Genomic DNA, 6,475 nt, shown 5'->3' with positions numbered 1-6,475 from the left:
TAAAATGATCCGACACCGATTAATGCACAGCGTAGTGGCGATTGCGAACAAGTTCCATAACTCTTATCTTCCGGACCTTACCTCCCCCTTATTTCATCATCTCGAAACCAAATGAGTTTGCTTGCCCTCGTGTCCTTCCTCTTTTTCTTTCGCTCCTGTGTCATTATGACGTCAAACCTTACAATAATGTCACGGAACACGTCAAAGAAAGCTCGTGTTTTATGTCGAAGACATCCCATTCCTAAATATCATGGAGCTGGCCAGGGGCTAGCGCTAGCGAGGACGCTTTAGGCTCTCCAAAATGAGAGTGGCACACAAACGTGAAGGTGATGTTCTTGTTGCATTAGTGGCGAAAGATGTGCAGCAAGTCTGTGAAGTCACCTAAGAAACAATTAACAGCGTCACACAAAGAGGAAGTAGAATGGCAAATAGAAAATAGCTAAAATGACAGTGCTCAAGTGAATTCACAAATCGAGCTAACTATCGTTGTACTTTATCCCATATCGTAATTCAATCAAGTTGGCGTTTTAATGAAACAGATCCTTTGATCAGTCAGAATGCCCCAACTCATTAAACATTACAGGTCATTAATTGTCGATGAACACTCGCTAAAAAATCCATTAACAACCTGCTGGCGAGGCGCATTGATACAATCTCAACTCGTCTCGGTTAGCTTTGAGGTTCATTTTACAAGTAAGAAATATGAAGGCAAACGAAACACCGAGACCTTAAGTCATGCGAAGTGATGACGTCGAATACGCGACGTATATGTTGATGCATGAATTCTTCTGGACTACGTCAGTCAATTCCAAAGATCGCTTTTGTGATGAAAAGAATTTGTTTTGGAGTCTGCTGTCCAGAAACCCGTCAAAAAAGAAGGGAAAATGTATGTGAAAGAAAAACAAAAACAGGAGCAGAGTGATAAGATAGGAATACAGAGACATATTTCTTGGGACTTGACCCTTGCAGGTAGGTGGACTGAAAGTAGTGTGTGAACAGAACAGAACCAATTCTGTCTGTTTACCATCGCATGAAAGCAGGAAAGAGATCGTCGTCAGATTGAATTACAATAACATTAACATGCTTCCATTTGAAACTTCTCGGTCTTCATCGTGGATTGACGCCCTCCCAAAGTCTAATACACCACTAAACAGTTCCGACGTTTACATGGAACAAAGAAGGAAAATCACGTGACCGCACAGACGCCTCTCATTGGCTGCGTCATTTTTTCGAGGAAACAAATCGTCTGCAACACAGCTTTGCGTATGTTCTGCGACTGACGAGTCAGACACTTGTGTTTGTTTTGTTGTTTTGTCGATGTAAATTCAGCGATTATCGATTTTAACAATGGCATGTCACTGCCCGATGATTGATTGTGACAACGGAAGCTACCGTCTTCAAAATGGAAAGCTAAACTTTGCAAAATTCACCAGGTTCCACACGAGTCTGTGCTGTTCATGCCAACCACCGTTCAGGTAAGCGCAACACTGTAACAGTTCTTGATCAACTTATTTTATTGCCTGACATTCATGCGATTTATTGTTTTTTTCTGCAAATTCCATAGCATGATTACAAAACCGTTTAGCTAGACCTGCATTTATACAGCTTTGAACGTTACAAAAGCTGCACACCGGCACTGCATGAAATACTTGTTTGAATCTGCCGTGCATGAGATCAAAAAATGTGGCTCACTTTCTGTGTCAGTGTGTTTCCGTTTCTTGTTTTTTTTGTTTTACTTCATGTTGTTAGAGCATGGCTGTGATTAAAAAGCAATAAAAAATTGCTTTGTAGAGCCATAAATTGTTAAATCTGATATGCATCTGTCTGTTTTCAACAGCTTGCATCCGCATCCAACACACAAGACGAACCCAGCACAAGCTTTTTTTTTCACCTGCAAGGGTTTGTTCTCAACACTTTCTTGATGGCACACCAACTGCAGAGAACTCTTTCCCAACACAAAACTTGGGATACCCTGGATTTCAACACAGAGTAAGTTTTAAATAACTTTCTTGTTATATTTTGTGTGTGTACGCAGTAAAGAAGATGGGAAGGTGTTGAATGTATTTGTTCACACATGCTGTTCCTAGTATCACTATGATGTGTCTGTGCCTTACAGCTTGAGTGATTTAATTGACTTTTCGTCTGTTCGTGTGTTTTGAAATCTGAACAAGACTGAATATCAATCAATATCAATATATGAGGCTTATGAATGTGGGAAGCCAAGCTAAGTTTTATGTGGGTGGTTTGTTTCCAGAGTGCGATTTGATCAACATTAGGAGAGCTCTCCATAGAAGCCAAAGGAACAAAAACAAGTGTACCGGGGAATTCACAGGGGGAGTTCTGTATTGCACTGAAAATGACTACAGTGGGTCCAAATGACCACCTTTATAAGTTGAAGTTGGGGGCATTGAACCCAAACGGACAACATATGTGGAGAACCCTGCATGAAGATGTAATACTACGATAAATACTGACAGAATGAACCCTGTTTGGCAATGTTTCAGACAGCAAGAGTGCTGATAGACATACCCCGACCAGAGCACCGGCTAGGCAGAAGAAAATGGGCAATGCGAGATCTGGAATTCCAGTTTGAGACGTGCCAGGCCCAAGGATCATCAAGGGAGAGGAATGGTGCAGCTAGTTGATTGCCAGAAAAGTGTGACTCTAGCCCTCAACAAGACCCATTCACAACAGAAACATTTCTGGGTGCTCTTGTTTTTGCTTATTTGTTGATAGTTTTTTTTTGTATAAGCAGATGCCAACTAAATGCACACCCGTTATGCACAATCTTATTGCAATGATTAAGCTGACAAAGGAGAACAATAGACTGATGTTCAAACTACAGATTGCAAACATGGCTAAGAAAAAGAACGCAGACAGGAAAAATCCATGGTTATTCAGAAATCTGATTTCTCGCAGAACATATCATATTGCACTGGTATAGCCACGACCAGTCTCTTACAATTAATTCATGGTTTAAGTGTCACCCTTTGCAACAAGAAGATGGCAGGAAAAAGTCAAAAATTCTAAAAAGACAAGAATTTTTAGCGATCAACCAATGAGTATTGACCCTAAACGTTATAGTATAGATGAGATGTTGTTTATGCAACAGAGACGAGGATTAGACCTTCAGGATCTAGCCTATCGGTTTCGCTAATATAGGTAGAATAAAGTACATCTACATGTCACCAGAGTGGCCAAGAGCAACCTTAAACAATTTACTGGTTTGTTTTCATTTGTTTGAATGTTTCTCTCTTCTTCCTGCGCACAGTCTTCTCTCCATAATTTTCATGTCCCCTGTGCATACCATAACATGTTCTGAGGAAAAATGTTTGTTTGGCTCACTTTCTGTGTGTGTCTATTGATGTTTGTATGATGCAATGAGTGTGTCAGAACAAAATCTGAGTTCTCGTGCTTTGAAAGGGAGAATGAGAGACAAGACAAAGCATTACAGCACAAAGTCAAACATATCAGCACTTGCAAACAAAATGCACACAATACAGTCAGCTCAAAAAACTTTACTTATGTTGATAAACGTTATCACTAGCAGCAGATCAAATCTGATGACTTCATCCACTTGGCAATGAACATATTGGGAAGAAAGATATCTAGTTTTATATATTTATATATATACCAAAAACACAAATGTAGTACAGTAAAAGTCATATCTATAATGGTGTACACAGGAGCCTTCCTTTTCAGAACTCCAAACAATCTGATAAAAAAAAATCCACTACAGAAAAAGAGGGAGTCTTAAAATGTAGGAAAATTTACATAGGTTTTGACAAGACAAACGTATTCATATTTTAGATGCGACCCACCCTACTACCTTTCAGGCTGAAAACTTACAGAAATGAAGCAGCTGTTCAACAATGTTGCTCTGCCCATTACATGTGTAACGAGGAGAGCTTAATGCCTGGATCTGGCAAAGCTTTTACATGAGTTGACAAATTGTTGAAATTATTAGAGTTGTCAGGATTGTTTACTTTGTGGAAGGGTTGCTCTCCTTCTTTATCTGTGTGGTTTCATAGTTAAGAGGAAAAAGCTGTCTTGTTGATACCGCTTTCCCTACTTCTACTAGTTCCTCCTCCTAAGTGCATCCTGTTGCTGCCTGTATCAAAACGGGCAATTGGATTACTTTGGGAACAGGAGGTTGTGATGGCTGGCTCTGGGTAACAGGTGGTTGTGATGGCTGACTCTTGGAGACAGGTAGAAGTCTCTTTCTGGTTTTGACAAAGATGCAATCAGGGGCTTCCTCCTCCAAAATGACTTGCAGCCTGTTGCATATGGTCAAAACACTGCCAAAAGGGAGAAAAAAAGAAAATAATCAATATGAGAAAGAGAAAGGAGACAACAACTTTTACTAAAGCATCATTTAGGACAATTTACCAAGTTGTACATAACAAATTGCTCACAAATTTGAGTGCAACTTGCATGAAGAGCATTGCAAAATTAAGACAGTTGCAGGGATGGCCAGATCTCAAAATCTTAACTTGCCAGACAGGTGAGTCATTTCAAGAAAGTCCAGTCCACCAAAAAGAATTGCTTGCCGGGTACAAACCACAGTTGCTATAACTGCATTGTTTATATAACGTTTTGAAACTAGAGTATACAACCAGAAGTGTTGCATTTGACAAGAATTTTCACTAGCCAACCAGGCGAGTTGCCAAGCGGTTTTAACTAGCACAGCGGATTTTTTGTACTCGCCCCTGGCCATTAGTCAGATGATTTGATCATCCCTGAATTTAGAAAGTCGGTTCAGTCATTGCTGATTAACTGTATCACTATCAGTATCACTGCACTTTTCAAAAATTATATGTATATATATGACAGCGACAGGCATAATTTTAGTGTGTATTAATACTAGTATGCTGGTTTTTCAAATTTTGACACATTCCCTGTTCACTGAAACCAAAATGTTGGTAGGCTGCACTGCCATCTTGCAATTCAACTTGAACCATTCTCTTTTTCAAAAGTAAAGTGCAAATATGACTTATTTAAAAAAAGTAGAGAGGTTTCCTACCTGTAAGCCTTTCCTCCTTAAAACTCGTTGACGAGGCGATGCATGAGGTCGAGCTCACACTCACAGGCAGCCGGCGATGAAGACGCTTGGCCACATGACAGGAATCGCCCATATCTTGCTGCCTTTCAATCCAGTTGTGATGATGAATGGATCAGGATAAAGCACCCCTTTCACATACAACTTCTGCTTGTACTCCCGAAGAAGCACCCTCTCTGCAGTTTCTGCTTCACGGTCGACAGGAATCCCATCTCCCAAGTTCCAAAGCAGGAAAAGCTCTAAAACAAAAAGGCCTTGAGATCAAATCACAGTTTTTCGCACCTGTGGAAGGCATTCTTTTTCCCCCTCATCACCATTTTGTATGTAAACGTACAAAATACTCACTGACTCAGCCTGAGGTAAGCTTAGCAGCTATACAAACTGGCAGTGGCAACTTAGTATGCATGTTTGTTGTTTCTTATCTTACCCACACGTCAGATTGAAAATGGAACTTTTGCATACACTATCGCAACATGTAGCCTATGCATCACGACTGATCGGAATATAGTTATGCTTCATAGTAAGTTAGATTCCGTGGACAGATCAACGGCACTTATTCAAGTTTTTGACTTTAATCAACTGAAAAGTTAAGCGTATCTGAAGAGAGAGCACTTACTAAGTTACTGTTAGTGTTACAACTTAAGGGCGGAAAACCGGTCTTGGGAATGAACAACACATCGCATCATTGCAAAGAGTAAATAACGAAAGAAATAAAACTTACCTAGCTACAAGTTCCTCGTGTGCACCTTCCACACTCGTTTTCCGTACACACGACAAGGTTTTCGATGCTTCAGTGCTCCACAGTCGCACCGTCTGGATGGAAATCTCGCTCAAATCGCACATGTTTCAAGTTGCTGAGAAGCTAGCACGACGCGTTGTTTACTCGAAAAAATGCTACGCATGCGCACTGTCGCAATGGCCGCGGAACTGTTTAGTGGTGTATTAGCTTTGGTCGCGGTTGTAAACAGACAGAATTGGTTCTGTTCACACACTACTGTCACGATAAATTTGTATTTCTTTTGAATATTTTATTGTGTAGACCCAGTTTTGCATTATGTCAACTTTTTACAATTAGTCAAGTTATGACTAAATGTTTTAACATCGAGGGGGGAATCGAGACGAGGGTCGTGGTGTATGTGTGTGTGCGTGTGTGCGTGTGTGCGTGTGTGTGTGTGTGTGTAGAGCGATTCAGACTAAACTACTGGACCGATCTTTATGAAATTTGACATGAGAGTTCCTGGGTATGATATCCCCGGATGTTTTTTCTTTTTTTCGATAAATGTCTTTGATGACGTCATATCCGGCTTTTCGTGAAAGTTGAGGCGGCACTGTCACGCTCTCATTTTTCAACCAAATTGGTTGAAATTTTGGTCAAGTAATCTCCGACAAAGCCCGGACTTCGGTATTGCATTTCAG

The 6,475-nt window shown here is 40.5% G+C and overlaps 2 long non-coding RNA genes across 2 annotated transcripts; one reads left to right on the top strand and one right to left on the bottom strand.

The window, feature by feature from the left end:
- Positions 1-1,135: 1,135 nt before the first annotated feature.
- Positions 1,136-3,217, top strand: LOC138947310 (uncharacterized). The gene is made up of 3 exons (XR_011449614.1): positions 1,136-1,475; positions 1,838-1,989; positions 2,505-3,217. It is a non-coding gene; the product is annotated as an uncharacterized lncRNA (long non-coding RNA).
- A 201-nt stretch (positions 3,218-3,418) lies between these two features.
- Positions 3,419-6,000, bottom strand: LOC138947309 (uncharacterized). Its single transcript, XR_011449613.1, has 3 exons — positions 5,781-6,000; positions 5,024-5,298; positions 3,419-4,298 (listed from the first exon to the last, which is right to left on the bottom strand). It is a non-coding gene; the product is annotated as an uncharacterized lncRNA (long non-coding RNA).
- Positions 6,001-6,475: the final 475 nt, after the last annotated feature.

Source organism: Littorina saxatilis, linkage group LG14, assembly GCF_037325665.1.
Source record: "Littorina saxatilis isolate snail1 linkage group LG14, US_GU_Lsax_2.0, whole genome shotgun sequence".
Classification (NCBI taxonomy): Eukaryota; Metazoa; Mollusca; class Gastropoda; order Littorinimorpha; family Littorinidae; genus Littorina; species Littorina saxatilis.
This window is presented reverse-complemented; position numbering and strand designations above follow the sequence as displayed.